This window comes from Pseudophryne corroboree, chromosome 8, assembly GCF_028390025.1.
Source record: "Pseudophryne corroboree isolate aPseCor3 chromosome 8, aPseCor3.hap2, whole genome shotgun sequence".
NCBI classification, from domain to species: domain Eukaryota; kingdom Metazoa; phylum Chordata; class Amphibia; order Anura; family Myobatrachidae; genus Pseudophryne; species Pseudophryne corroboree.
Window position 1 is genome coordinate 233,785,706 of NC_086451.1, and position 15,593 is coordinate 233,801,298.

The 15,593-nt window shown below is 50.5% G+C and overlaps 1 protein-coding gene across 1 annotated transcript in view; it reads left to right on the forward strand.

Moving 5' to 3' along the window:
* Positions 1–15,593, forward strand: part of KIF4A (kinesin family member 4A) — a 579,230-nt gene that overhangs the window by 91,587 nt on the left and 472,050 nt on the right. The gene's annotated exons all lie outside the window — the stretch shown is intronic.

Below are 15,593 nucleotides of genomic sequence, written 5' to 3' on the forward strand. Positions count from 1 at the left end.
TTAGTTTTTTTTTTTTGCTTCGCTTAAATTGTAGATCTCTACTGATAACACAAACTGCGCTTTAATAAATTACATTTTTCTCTTACGTCCTAGAGGATATTAGTGCCATGGGGTATAGACGAGTCCACCAGTAGCCATGGGCACTTTAAGGCTTTGATAGTGTGGGCTGGTTTCTCCCTCTATGCCCCTCCTACCAGATTCAGTTTAGAAAATGTGCCCAGAGGAGCTGGTCACTGCTAGGGGAGCTCTTAGAGCTTTTCTAGTTTTTTTTTTTTTTTTTTAAAGATGTTAGGCACAGGGAGGCTGCTGGCAACAGCCTCCCTGCTTCGTAGGACTTATGGGGGAGTAGTGTCCAACCCTCAGAGGTTGATGGCCACCATCTCCGCTGACAGTACATTAGGCTCCTGAGGGTGATGATTGTTTGCCCTCGAAGCGACCGCTCACTCCCGCATCTCGCTGCTACCCCCTTAACAGAGGCAGAAGATCACGGTGGTGAGTGTGTCACCGGTGACCCGACAAGCGGGGAGCCGGTGAATGGAGGCATCAGGGTCTGAGTGCAGTACTGAAACTGCGCTCCGGACGGCTCGGCTGTACATCAGGTGCGGCGCTGTGAGGGGCGCCTTGGGCCAGCGCATATACCCTAAAAACTGGTAATCTGTCCTATCAGGGACGTTAGTTCTACTGCTAGAATGCATTACCACAGGCCAGTTTAATCCTGTAAAGTGCGGGAAGCTGCGCCATGTTTGGGGGCGGAGCTTCTCAGAGCGGACACGGCAGCTCACCAGCGCCATTTTCTTCCTGCAGTTCATCACTAAGAGACGCTGACCAAGAGCGCTGCCCTCCACACGACTCCAGCTATCCTGTGCATTTCCATGGGGTTGTAGAAGGAATGGGGGGGGGTGTAATCTATTAAGAAACACAGTCAGCGCCAGGAAATTACACTGTAACTGTTAACTGGGGCACTGTGTGGGTGCTGGCTCCAATCTCTGTGTTTCTCTGAAGGTACTTGGGGGAAATTGTGTCTGACATTTTCCTGTGTGTGTGTGTGTGTGTGTGTGTGCAAATTATCACATTTCTGCTGCGGGGTACACTGGGCTCCACAAGGATTGGACAATGGGGTGTAGAGTAGGATCTTGATCCGAGGCACCAACAGGCTCAAAGCTTTGACTGTTCCCAGAATGCACAGCGCCGCCTTCTATATCACCGCGCCTCCCAGCACAGGAGCTCCGTTTTGCAAGTTGGTGCTGCAGTAAGCAGGCACTTAACAGAGGGCCTGCTCCAAGCAGCCCTAAGAAAAGCTTTTTATGAAGTAAAAAGTGAAGACTTCAAGGGTAGCAGCTGTGATAAATGTCTTGTGACATTCACTGCTGCAGCTCCAGCACTCCCCAGCGGCGCTGTACACTCCCGAGCCCAGGTTGCCGGGTACCTACAGCGGAGGCTTTGGTTTTCTTCACGTTCGACACACACGGCTGGGGCTCTCCAGGATCGCGTGGCCGCGCTTTGGGAGGTGGTAAGTGGGTCCCGCTTGCGGGACCCGGTCTTTATCGCGATCCGGCGTGGTCAGTGGGGGGCGGGCCGCGCGTGCTGGCGGTGGACACTGGCAGTACAGGCGATCCCACTAGATCACCAGGGCATGGGCGCAGGTCAGGTTTTCTCTCTCAACCGGTTTTTATATCACCCACAGTACCCAGTAGTTTTGCCAGCAGGGGGATAAGGCTTAGACCTGAAGCCCCTCCCCCAGCCCCAGGGCGCTATTTCCAGCAAGTGTTCCCGCCCTGGAGCTGCATTTCTGTCTTTTCCTCACTCCCTGTCAGTGTCTGCGGCGCCATTATTCCTCAGCTCACTCTCCCTGGGAATGCTTGGGCAAATCCTCCTATGTAAAGCCACCTGGTTGTCAGCGCTGTGCCTTTACATGACACTTAAGTGTCCTACCTGCCTTTTTAGACAGTGATGGTTAAGAAAGAGGGCATTTAGTCAGGGTTTTATAGTACAATTACCCTGTGATATACATCCAGTTCTTACTGTGTACTGTTATATCTATTGTTATGTAGCTGTGTAAGCTAGTCCAGTGCAGTATTATTGTCGGTAATAACCTCTGCATTGTACAAACTGACTTTCTGTGTGTGCATTTGATAGCTGAGTGGTGTCCATTTCGTGTCTTTCACTCAACTTGCTATCCCTATTTCTCTGACGTCCTAGTGGATGCTGGGGACTCCGTAAGGACCATGGGGATTAGACGGCTCCGCAGGAGACTGGGCACATCTAAAGAAAGATTTAGGACTATCTGGTGTGCACTGGCTCCTCCCCCTATGACCCTCCTCCAAGCCTCAGTTAGATTTCTGTGCCCGGCCGAGCTGGATGCACACTAGGGGCTCTCCTGAGCTCCTAGAAAGAAAGTATAGGTTAGGTTTTTTATTTTACAGTGAGACCTGCTGGCAACAGGCTCACTGCAACGAGGGACTAAGGGGAGAAGAAGCGAACCTACCTAAGTGGTGGTAGCTTGGGCTTCTTAGGCTACTGGACACCATTAGCTCCAGAGGGATCGCACACAGGACCCGACCTCGTCGTCCGTTCCCGGAGCCGCGCCGCCGTCCCCCTTACAGAGCCAGAAGCAAGAAGGTCCGGAAAATCGGCGGCTGAAGACTTCTGTCTTCTCCAAGGTAGTGCACAGCACTGCAGCTGTGCGCCATTGCTCCTCATGCACACCACACACTGCGGTCACTGATGGGTGCAGGGCGCTGGGGGGGGGGCGCCCTGAGCAGCAATAAATAACACCTTGGCTGGCAAACTGACACCATATATAGCCCCAGGGGCTATATAGGTGTAAAAATACCCCTGCCAGAATTATTAAAATAGCGGGAGAAAGCCCGCCGAGAAAGGGGCGGAGCCATCTCCCTCAGCACACTGGCGCCGTTTTCTCTCACAGCTCCGCTGGAAGGATCGCTCCCTGGCTCTCCCCTGCAGTCCTGCACTACAGAAAGGGTAAAAAAGAGAGGGGGGGCACAAAATTATGCGCAGTATAGTCATATAATGCAGCTATAAGGGAAAACACTCTCTATAGGTGATATCCCTGTGGTATATAGCGCTCTGGTGTGTGCTGGCATACTCTTCCTCTGTCTCCCCAAAGGGCTTTGTGGGGTCCTGTCCTCTGTCAGAGCATTCCCTGTGTGTGTGCTGTGTGTCGGTACTGCTGTGTCGACATGTATGATGAGGAGAATGACGTGGAGGCGGAGCAAATGCCTGTGAATGTGATGTCGCCCCCTGCGGGGTCGACACCTGTGTGGATGGACTTATGGAAGGAATTACGTGACAGTGTCAGCTCCTTACATAAAAGGTTTGACGACATAGGACAGCCGGCTACTCAGCTTGTGCCTGTTCCAGCGTCTCAAATGTCATCAGGGGCTTTAAAACGCCCGCTACCTCAGATGGCAGACACAGATGTCGACACGGATACCGACTCCAGTGTCGACGACAATGAGACTAGTGTACCCTCCAATAGGTCCACCCGTTACATGATTGAGGCAATGAAAAATGTATTACACATTTCTGATAATACCCCAGGTACCACAAAAAAGGGTATTATGTTTGGTGAGAAAAAACTACCAGTAGTTTTTCCTGCATCTGAGAAATTAAATGAGGTGTGTGAGGAAGCGTGGACTTCCCCCGATAAGAAATTGATAATTTCTAAACGGTTATTGGCAGCGTACCCTTTCCCGCCAGAGGATAGGTCACGTTGGGAAACACCCCCTAGGGTAGATAAAGCGCTGACACGTTTATCAACAAAGGTGGCACTACCGTCTCCGGATACGGCCGCCCTAAAGGAACCTGCTGATAGAAAGCAGGAAACTACCCTAAAAGCTATATACGCACACACGGGCATTATATTGAGACCAGCTATTGCATCGGCATGGATGTGCAGTGCTGCAGCTGCGTGGTCAGATTCCCTGTCGGATAATATTGATACTATGGATAGGGACAATATTTTGCTGACTATAGAGCATATAAAAGACGCCGTCTTATACATGCGTGATGCACAGAGGGATATTTGCCGGCTGGCATCAAAAATAAGCGCTATGTCCATTGCTGCCAGGCGGGGGTTATGGACTCGGCAATGGTCAGGCGATGCCGACTCGAAACGGCACATGGAAGTTTTGCCCTATAAGGGGGTGGAACTGTTTGGGGATGGTCTTTCAGACCTCGTTTCCACAGCTACTGCAGGGAAATCGACTTTTTTGCCACAGGCTACCCCACAGCAAAAGAAAGCACCGTATTATCAGGTACAGTCATTTCGGCCCCAGAAAGCAAGAGGGCTAGAGGCTCATCCTTTCTGCCGAGAGGCAAAGGTAGAGGGAAAAAGCTGCAGCACACAGCTAGTTCCCAAGAGCAGAAGTCCTCCCCTGCGTCCGGTAAGTCCACAGCATGACGCTGGGGCTGCTCAGGCGGACCCGGGTACGGTGGGGGCCCGTCTCAGAAATTTCAGCGCACAGTGGGCTCTCTCACAGGTGGATCCCTGGGTCCTTCAAGTAGTATCGCAGGGGTGAAGGCTGGAATTCGAGACGTCCCACCCCCCTGCTGTTTCCTAAAATCTGCCTTACCGGCAACTCCCTCTGCCAGGGAGGCAGTGTTGGTGGCTATTCAAAAACTGTATTCACAGCAAGTGATTGTCAAGGTACCCCTCCTTCAACAAGGAAAGGGTTACTATTCCACAATGTTTGTGGTACCGAAACCGGACGGTTCGGTGAGACCTATCTTAAATTTAAAATCCTTGAACACTTATATCAAAAGATTCAAGTTCAAGATGGAATCGCTCAGGGCGGTAATTGCGAGCCTGGACGAGGGGGATTACATGGTCTCCCTGGACATCAAGGATGCGTACCTGCATGTCCCCATTTACCCTCCTCACCAGGAGTACCTCAGATTTGTGGTACAGGACTGTCACTATCAGTTCCAGACGCTGCCGTTTGGGTTATCCACGGCACCGAGGGTCTTTACCAAGGGAAGGTTCCACGCAAGGATTTTCCAGTGGGACCTGTTGGACAAATGGTCCTTGTCCCATCTCCAGATGCAGCAGCGGATAACCCTGTCGGCAAGGACCAGGGTGTCGCTGCTGTGGTGGCTGCAGAGGGCTCATCTACTAGAGGGCCGCAGATTCGGAATACAGGACTGGGTCCTGGTGACCACGGATGCCAGCCTTCGGGGCTGGGGTGCAGTCACACAGGGAAGAAATTTCCAAGGACTGTGGTCAAATCAGATTTCACTTCACATAAATATTCTGGAGCTAAGGGCCATTTACAATGCCCTAAGCCAAGCAAGGCCTCTGCTTCAGAACCAGCCGGTACTGATCCAATCAGACAACATCACGGTGGTCGCCCATGTAAACAGACAGGGTGGCACAAGAAGCAGGAGGGCAATGGCAGAAGCCACAAGGATTCTCCGATGGGCGGAAAATCACGTGTTAGCACTGACAGCAGTGTTCATTCCGGGAGTGGACAACTGGGAAGCAGACTTCCTCAGCAGGCACGACCTCCACCCGGGAGAATGGGGACTTCATCCAGAAGTCTTCCAGATGCTGGTAAACCTTTGGGAAAGACCACAGGTGGACATGATGGCGTCCCGCCTCAACAAAAAGCTAAAAAGATATTGCGCCAGGTCAAGGGACCCTCAGGCGATCGCTGTGGATGCTCTAGTAACACCGTGGGTATACCAGTCGGTTTATGCGTTTCCTCCTCTGCCTCTCATTCCCAAAGTACTGAGAATAATACGAAGGCGAGGAGTGAAAACTACTCGTGTTTCCGGATTGGCCAAGAAGAGCTTGGTACCCGGAACTTAAAGAGATGCTTTCAGAGGACCCATGGCCTCTACCGCTCAGGCGGGACCTGCTGCAGCAGGGGCCCTGCCTGTTCCAAGACTTACCGCGGCTGCGTTTGACGGCATGGCGGTTGAACACCGGATCCTGAAGGAAAAAGGCATTCCGGAGGAAGTCATCCCTACCCTGATCAAAGCCAGGAAGGATGTCACTGCAAAACATTATCACCGCATTTGGCGGAAATATGTTGCTTGGTGTGAGGCCAGGAAGGCCCCAACGGAGGAATTTCAACTGGGTCGATTCCTGCATTTCCTGCAAGCAGGGGTGACGTTGGGCCTCAAATTGGGGTCCATTAAGGTCCAGATTTCGGCTCTGTAGATTTTCTTCCATAAAGAACTGGCTTCACTGCCTGAAGTTCAGACTTTTGTCAAAGGAGTTCTGCATATTCAGCCTCCTTTTGTGCCCCCAGTGGCACCTTGGGATCTCAATGTGGTTTTGGAGTTCCTGAAATCACATTGGTTTGAGCCACTTAAGACTGTGGATTTGAAATATCTCACGTGGAAAGTGGTCATGCTGTTGGCCCTGGCTTCGGCCAGGCGTGTATCAGAATTGGCGGCTTTGTCCTGTAAAAGCCCTTATCTGATTTTCCATATGGATAGGGCAGAGTTGAGGACTCGTCCTCAGTTTCTCCGAAGGTGGTATCAGCTTTTCATTTGAACCAGCCTATTGTGGTGCCTACGGCTACTAGGGATTTGGAGGATTCCAAGTTACTGGACGTAGTCAGGGCCCTGAAAATTCATGTTTCCAGGACGGCTGGAGTCAGGAAAACTGACTCGCTGTTTATCCTGTATGCACCCAACAAGCTGGGTGCTCCTGCTTCTAAGCAGACTATCGCGCGCTGGATTTGTAGCACTATTCAGCTTGCGCATTCTGCGGTGGGACTACCGCAGCCTAAATCTGTAAAAGCCCATTCCACAAGGAAGGTGGGCTCATCTTGGGCGGCTGCCCGAGGGGTCTCGGCTTTACAACTTTGCCGAGCTGCTACTTGGTCAGGGGCAAACACGTTTGCAAAATTCTACAAATTTGATACCCTGGCTGAGGAGGACCTTGAGTTCTCTCATTCGGTGCTGCAGAGTCATCCGCACTCTCCCGCCCGTTTGGGAGCTTTGGTATAATCCCCATGGTCCTTACGGAGTCCCCAGCATCCACTAGGACGTCAGAGAAAATAAGAATTTACTCACCGGTAATTCTATTTCTCGTAGTCCGTAGTGGATGCTGGGCGCCCATCCCAAGTGCGGATTGTCTGCAATACTTGTAAATAGTTATTGTTACACAAATCGGGTTGTTATTGCGAGCCATCTATTCAGAGGCTCCGTTGTTATCATACTGTTAACCGGGGTTCCTATTACGAGTTATACGGTGTGATTGGTGTGGCTGGTATGAGTCTTACCCGGGATTCAAAATCCTTCCTTATTGTGTCAGCTATTCCGGGCACAGTGTCCTAACTGAGGCTTGGAGGAGGGTCATAGGGGGATGAGCCAGTGCACACCAGATAGTCCTAAATCTTTCTTTAGATGTGCCCAGTCTCCTGCGGAGCCGTCTATTCCCCATGGTCCTTACGGAGTCCCCAGCATCCACTACGGACTACGAGAAATAGAATTACCGGTGAGTATATTCTTATTATTCCATAACTTTCTCTGACGTCCTAGTGGATGCTGGGGACTCCGTCAGGACCATGGGGATATAGCGGCTCCGCAGGAGACAGGGCACAATAATAAAAGCTTTAGGATCAGGTGGTGTGCACTGGCTCCTCCCCCTATGACCCTCCTCCAAGCCTCAGTTAGATTTTTGTGCCTGACGAGAAGGGTGCAATCTAGGTGGCTCTCCTGAGCTGCTTAGAATAAAAGTTTAAGTTAGGTTTTTTATTTTCAGTGAGTCCTGCTGGCAACAGGCTCACTGCTACGAGGGACTTAGGGGAGAGAAGAAAACTCACCTGCGTGCAGGATGGATTTGCTTCTTAGGCTACTGGACACCATTAGCTCCAGAGGGAGTCGGAACACAGGTCTCACCCTGGGGTTCGTCCCGGAGCCGTGCCGCCGACCCCCCTTGCAGATGCCGAAGTTGAAGAGGTCCAGAAACAGGCGGCAGAAGACTTTCAGTCTTCATAAGGTAGCGCACAGCACTGCAGCTGTGCGCCATTGTTGTCAGCACACTTCACCAACAGTCACCAACTGTCACTGAGGGTGCAGGGCGCTGGGGGGGGCGCCCTGGGCAGCAATGTATAATACCTTTTTATGGCTAAAATACATCACATATAGCCCTTGAGGCTATATGGATGTATTTAACCCCTGCCAGATCTCACAAACTCCGGGAGAAGAGCCCGCCGAAAAGGGGGCGGGGCCTATTCTCCTCAGCACACGGCGCCATTTTCCTGCTCAGCTCTGCTGTGAGGAAGGCTCCCAGGCTCTCCCCTGCACTGCACTACAGAAACAGGGTTAAAACAGAGAGGGGGGGCACTTATTTGGCGATATGATTACATATATAAAAATGCTATAAGGGAAAACACTTGTATAAGGGGTTGTCCCTGTATAATTATAGCGTTTTTGGTGTGTGCTGGCAAACTCTCCCTCTGTCTCCCCAAAGGGCTAGTGGGGTCCTGTCCTCTGTCAGAGCATTCCCTGTGTGTGTGCTGTGTGTCGGTACGTGTGTGTCGACATGTAGGAGGACGATGTTGGTGAGGAGGCTGAGCAAATTGCCTGTATTGGTGATGTCACTCTCTAGGGAGTCGACACTGGAATGGATGGCTTATTTAGGAATTACGTGATAATGTCAACACGCTGTAAGGTCGGTTGACGACATGAGACGGCCGGCAAACAAATTATTACCTGTCCAGGCGTCTCAGACACCGTCAGGGGCTTGTAAAAACGCCCATTTACCTCAGTCGGTCGACACAGACACGGACACTGACTCCAGTGTCGAAGGTGAAGAAACAAACGTATTTTCCTTTAGGGCCACACGTTTCATGTTAAGGGCAATGAAGGAGGTGTTACATATTTCTGATACTACAAGTACCACAAATAAGGGTATTATGTAGGGTGTGAATAAACTACTTGTAGTTTTTCCTGAATCAGATAAATTAAATGAAGTGTGTGATGATACGTGGGTTTCCTCCGATAGAAAATTATTGGCGGTATACCTTTTCCCGCCAGAAGTTAGGGCGAGTTGGGAAACACACCTTAGGGTGAATAAGGCGCTCACACGCTTATAAAAACAAGTGGCGTTACCGTCTCCAGATACGGCAGCCCTCAAGGAGCCAGCTGATAGGAAGCTGAAAAATATCCTAAAAGTATATACACATATACTGGTGTTATACTACGACCAGCAATCGCCTCAGCCTGGATGTGCAGCGCTGAGGGGGCTTGGTCGGATTTCCTGACTGAAAATATTGATACCCTTGACAGGGACAAGATTTTATTGACTATAGAGCATTTTAAGGATGCATTTCTATATATGCGAGATGCGCAGAGGGATATTTGCATTCTGGCATCAAGAGTAAATGTGATGTCCATATCTGCCAGACGACAGTGGTCAGGTGATGCAGATTCCAGACGGCACATGGAAGTATTGCCGTATAAAGGGGCGGTCCATCGGACCTGGTGGCCATGGCAACAGCTGAAAAATCCACCTTTTGTTACCCCAAGTCACATCTCAGCAGAAAAGGACACAGTCTTTTCAGTCTCAGTCCTTTCGTCCCCATAAGGGCAGGCGGGCAAAAGGGCCAGTCATATCTGCCCAGGGGTAGAGGAAAGGGAAGAAGACTGCAGCAGGCAGCCCATTCCCAGGAACAGAAGCCCTCCACAGCTTCTGCCAAGTCCGCAGCATGACGCTGGGGCCGTACAAGCGGACTCAGGTGCGGTAGGGGGTCATCTCAAGAGTTTCAGCACGCAGTGGGCTCACTCACAAGTGGACTCCTGGATCCTACACGTAGTATCCCAGGTGTACATTGGAAATTCGAGACGTCTCCCCCTCACAAGTTCCTGAAGTCTGCTTTACCAACGTCTCCCTCCGACAGGGAGGCAGTATTGGGAACAATTCACAGGCTGTATTCCCAGCAGGTGATAATCAAAGTACCCCTTCTACAACAAGGGAAGGGGTATTATTCCACACTATATTGTGGTACTGAAGCCAGACGGCTAGGTGAGATCTGAAATATTTGAACACTTACATACAAGCGTTCAAATCAAGATGGAGTCACTCAGAGCAGTGATAGCGAACCAGGAAGAAGGGGACGATATGGTGTCACTGGATATCAGGGACGCTTACCTACATGTCCAAATTTGCCCTTCTCACCAAGGGTACCTCAGGTTCGTGGTACAGAACTGTCACTATCAGTTCAGACGCTGCCGTTTGGATTGTCCACGGCACCCCGGGTCTTTACCAAGGTAATGGCCGAAATGATGATTCTTCTTAAAAGAAATATGGACGCTTTCCTGATAAGGGCAAGGTCCAGAGAACAGTTGGAGGTCGGAGTAGCACTATCTTAAGTAGTTCTACGACAGCACGAGTGGATTCTAAATATTCCAAAATCGCAGTTTTTTCCGACGACACGTCTACTGTTCCTAGGGATGATTCTGGACACAGTCCAGAAAAGGATGTTTTCTCCCGGAGAAGAAAGCCAGGGAGTTATCCGAGCTAGTCAGGAACCTCCTAAAACCAGGAAAAGTATAAGTGCATCATTGCACAAGGATCCTGTGAAAAATGGTGGTTTCTTACAAAGCGATCCCATTCGGTAGATTTCACGCAAGAACCTTTACGTGGGATCTGCTGGAAAAATGGTCCGGATCGCATCTTCAGATGCATCAGCGGATAACCCTGTCTCCAAGGACAAGGGTGTTTCTTCTGCGGTGGCTGCAGAGTGCTCATCTATGAAAGGGCCGCAGATTCGGCATTCAGGACTGGGTCCTGGTGACCACGGATGCCAGCCTGAGTGGCTGGGGAGCAGTCACACAAGGAAAAAATTTCCAGAGAGTGTGATCGAGTCTGGAGACTTCTCTCCACATAAATATACTGGAGCTAAGGGCAATTTACAATGCTCTAAGCTTAGCAAGACCTCTGCTTCAAGGTCAGCCGGTATTGATCCAGTGGGACAACATCACGGCAGTCGCCCACGTAAACAGACAGGGCGGCACAAGAAGCAGGAGGGAAATGGCAGAAACTGCAAGGATTCTTCGCTGGGCGAAAAATCATGTGATAACACTCTCAGCAGTGTTCATTCCGGGAGTGGAAAACTGGGAAGCAGACTTCCTCAGCAGGCATGACCTCCACCCGGGAGAGTGGGGACTTCATCGGGAAGTCTTCCACATGATTGTAAACCGTTGTGAAAAACCAAAGGTGGACATGATGGCGTCCCGCCTGAACAAAAAACTAGATAGTGCGCCAGGTCAAGGGACCCTCAGGCAATAGCGGTGGACGCTCTGGTAACACTGTGGATGTAACAGTCAGAGTATGTGTTCCCTCCTATGCCTCTCATACAAAAAGTACTGAGAATCATAAGAGGGAGATGAGTAAGAATGATACTCGTGGTTCCGGATTGGCCAAGAAGGACTTGGTACCCGAAACTTCAAGAGATGTTCACGGAAGACCCGTGGCCTCTACCTTTAAGAAAGGACCTGCTCCAGCAGGGGCCTTGTCTATTCCAAGACTTACCGCGGCCGCGTTTGACGGCATGGCGGTTGAACGCCGGATCCTGAAAGGGCATTCCAGATGAAGTCATCCCTACCCTGGTCGAAGACAGGAAGGATGTAACCGCAAAACATTTTCACCGCATTTGGCGAAGATATGTTGCGTGGTGTGAGGCCAAGAAGGCCCCTACAGAGGAATTCCAACTGGGTCGTTTCCTACATTTCCTGAAAACAGGACTGTCTATGGGCCTAAAATTAGGGTCCATTAAGGTTCAAATTTCGGCCCTGTCGAATTTCTTCCAGAAAGAACTGGCTTTAGTGCCTGACGTTCAGATGTTTGTAAAAAGGGGTACTGCATATACAGCCTCCTTTTGTGCCCCAGTGGCACCTTGGGATCTCAATGTTGTTTTGAGTTTCCTAAAGTCACATTGGTTTGAACCACTCACCACTGTGGACTTAGCATCGTCACCTTCCATGTGAGATATTTTATTAGCCCTGGCTTCAGCCAGGCGTGTGTCAGAATTGGCGGCTTTATCATATATAATGCCCTTACTTAATTTTTCATTCTGACAGGGCAGAATTGAGGACTCGTCCTCAATTTCTCCTTAAGGTGTTTTCTGTTTTTCACATGAACCAACCTATTGTGGTACCTGCGGGTACTAGGGACTTGGAGGACTCCAAGTTACTTGACGTTGTCAGGTCCCTGAAAAATATGTTTCCAGGAAGGCTGGAGTCAGAAAATCTGACTCGCTGTTTAGCCTGTATGCACCCAACAAGATGGGTGCTCCTGCTTCTAAGCAGACGATTGCTCGCTGGATTTGTAATACAATTCAGTTTACACATTCTGTGGCAGGCCTGCCACAGCCAAAATCGGTAAAAGCCCATTCCAAAAGGAAGGGGGCTCATCTTGGGCGACTGCCCGAGGGGTCTCGGCTTTACAACTTTGCCGAGCAGTTACTTGGTCAGGGGAAAACACGTTTGCTAAATTCTACAAATTTGATACCCTGGCTGAGGAGGACATGGAGTTCTCTCATTCGGTGCTGCAGGGTCATCCGCACTCTCCTGCCCGTTTGGGAGCTTTGGTATAATCCCCATGGTCCTGACGGAGTCCCCAGCATCCACTAGGACGTCAGAGAAAATAAGATTTTACTTACCGATAAATCTATTTCTCGTAGTCCGTAGTGGATGCTGGGCGCCCATCCCAAAAGCGGATTGTCTGCAATACTTGTACATAGTTATTGTTACAAAAATCGGGTTATTCTTGTTGTGAGCCATCTTTTCAGAGGCTCCTTCGTTGTTATCATACTGTTAACTGGGTTCAGATCACAGGTTGTACGGTGTGATTGGTGTGGCTGGTATGAGTCTTACCCGGGATTCAATATCCTTCCTTATTATGCACGCTCGTCCGGGCACAGTATCCTAACTGAGGCTTGGAGGAGGGTCATAGGGGGAGGAGCCAGTGCACACCACCTGATCCTAAAGCTTTTATTATTGTGCCCTGTCTCCTGCGGAGCCGCTATATCCCCATGGTCCTGACGGAGTCCCCAGCATCCACTACGGACTACGAGAAATAGATTTATCGGTAAGTAAAATCTTATTTTAGGGGGCTTGGTGCGTCAGGTGTTATCTGATATAGGATTTTCGCAAATAAATACTGTATTACGTATTTTTCTCTGTGATTTAGTCACCATATCTCTCCTTTATCTCTGCTAGTGCTGACTACACTACGCAGGGGTTTGGGTTTAGAGGTATAGTGACTGCTGATAATTGTACTGTGTTACTTCATACTGCAAGTTATATCATGTCTGCTTCTGAGGGTAACGGTTCTGGGGCGGAACACACTGCTGCTATTGCTGAAGCCACAGACACGCATGAGGAGAATATAGCAGCTGTGGGCTCTGGTTCTGGGGGCTCCTTGCCCCCCAGTGGGACTGTGGCAGCGGAGGCACATACTGACCCACCGTGGGCCGCTTTTTCCACGCTTCTGCATACGCTAGTTCATAAACTAACACCCTCTATGGGACCCCAAATAGGTTCAAGCGTCAGAAGGTGGTTTAACAAGTTTTACCTCACTCTGATCACCTAGTGGATATACGTCAGGAACCCTGGGAAAACCCGGGTACGAAGTTTGTGCCTCAAAAGAAGATGCTGGCTCGCTATCCCCTCACGCCAGAGCTAAGAATTGGGAAACGCCTCCAGTGGACTCACATGTGGCTAGGATGGTGGTTTCCTCAGCTCTACCTGTCACTACCGTCACGTCTCTAAAAGAGCCTACGGATAAACGTGTAGAGGGTTGTCTGAAAGCGATTTACACCCTCACGGGTGCTGCACAAAGGCCCACTATTGCAGCTACATGGGCTGCAGAGGCTATTGAAGCATGGGCCTTGGAGTTAGAAGCTGAAATCTCCTCTGACCATGCTAGACAATGCTTGTCATACAGTATATTGTCACAGCGTCTCGATATATTAAAGAGGCGGCTTCTGATGCCGGTTTCCTAGCAGCCAAGGCCTCTGCTAAGTCAGTGCTGGCTCGCCGGATATTGTGGCTGAGATCCTGGTCTGTGGATGTGGACTCTAGAAAAACTTTGGAGGTACTCCCTTTCAAGGGAGATATTCTGTTTGGGGAGGACTTAAATAAGATTGTGGATGACTTGGCTACTGCCAAAACTGCCTGTCTGCCTAATACCGCTTCTTCTGTGTCGAAGGCTAAAGGTACGTCCTTTCGCCCCTTTCGTCCTTCAGGTACAAAAGGTCAGGCGTACCATACGCAGGCCCGCACTTCCAATCCTGGTAAGCCGAAGCCCAAAAGAGCCTGGGCTGCCTGTCAGCCAGCTGCCAAGACCGATAACCCTGCCGCATGACGGGGCGGGCCTCCCCCTGGGGGGATCCCAGGGGTAGGGGGCCGGCTTTTAGGGTATACCCAGGAATGGTTGAAGACCACTCCAGATGCCTGGGTACGGGAAGTTGTCCCTCGAGGTTACGCCATAGCCTTCAAAAACCGACCCCCTCATCGATTTTGCCAGACAGACGTCCCTTTGGACCAGACAAAGGCAAAAACTCTACACTTGGTGGTACAGACCCTCCTGGATTCAGGAGTCGTAGTACATGTGCCTCTTGCTCAGAGGGGCCGGGGGTACTATTCTCCGCTGTTTCTAGTCCTGAAACCGAATGGGTACTCCCGGCCCATTCTCAACCTCAAGGCATTGAACAGGTTTGTGAAGATTTCCAAGTTCCGTATGGAAACCCTTCGCTCTATAGTTCTGGCCTTGGAACCTGGGGATTACATTGTCTCCCTGGACATACAGGATGCTTACCTGCATATTCCAATAGCAGTGTCACATCAACAATACCTGAGGTTTGCTATTGGCAACATCCATTACCAGTTTCGGGCGTTACCTTTTGGTTTAACAACGGCTCCGCGAGTCTTCACCAAAGTTATGGCGGTGATGACAGTGGTACTCCGCCGTCAAGGGGTCAGGATACTGCCTTATCTGGACGACTTGGTAATCCCTGCAAATTCCCCAGATCTTCTCCTAGGTCATCTGGATATGACGGTCCGGTTTCTGCAAGCCCACGGGTGGCTCATCAACTGGAAGAAATCCTCCCTGGTCCCTGTTCAGAGCATGGTGCACCTGGGAGCTCTGTTGGACACTCACAACCAGAGGTTGTTCTTGTCTCAGGAGAAAGTCCTGAAGCTTCATGACAGGATTCCTTGCTTCCTTTCTCGTCCGCAAGTGTCGATACATTCGGCAATGCAGGTGCTGGGCCTCATGGTATCAGCATTCGACATGGAGTATGCTCAATTCCATTCTCGTCCCCTCCAGAGGCTGATTCTAGCCAAGTGGGATGGCCTGCCTCACCGGATCAGATCTCACATGATCTTATTGACTGGAGGTCCGTTTGTCGCTGCTTTGGTGGCTCCGGGACCAACAATTGTGCAGGGGTCGTCCCTTCTGGATATCTAACTGGGTCCTGTTGAAGACAGATGCCAGTCTAAGAGGTTGGGGCGCGGTGCTGGAGCAGCACTCCTTTCAGGGTCGGTGAATCTCTCCTCTCGATCGACATTCTGGAATTGCGGGCGGTCTTCAATGCGTTGAACCTGGCCCA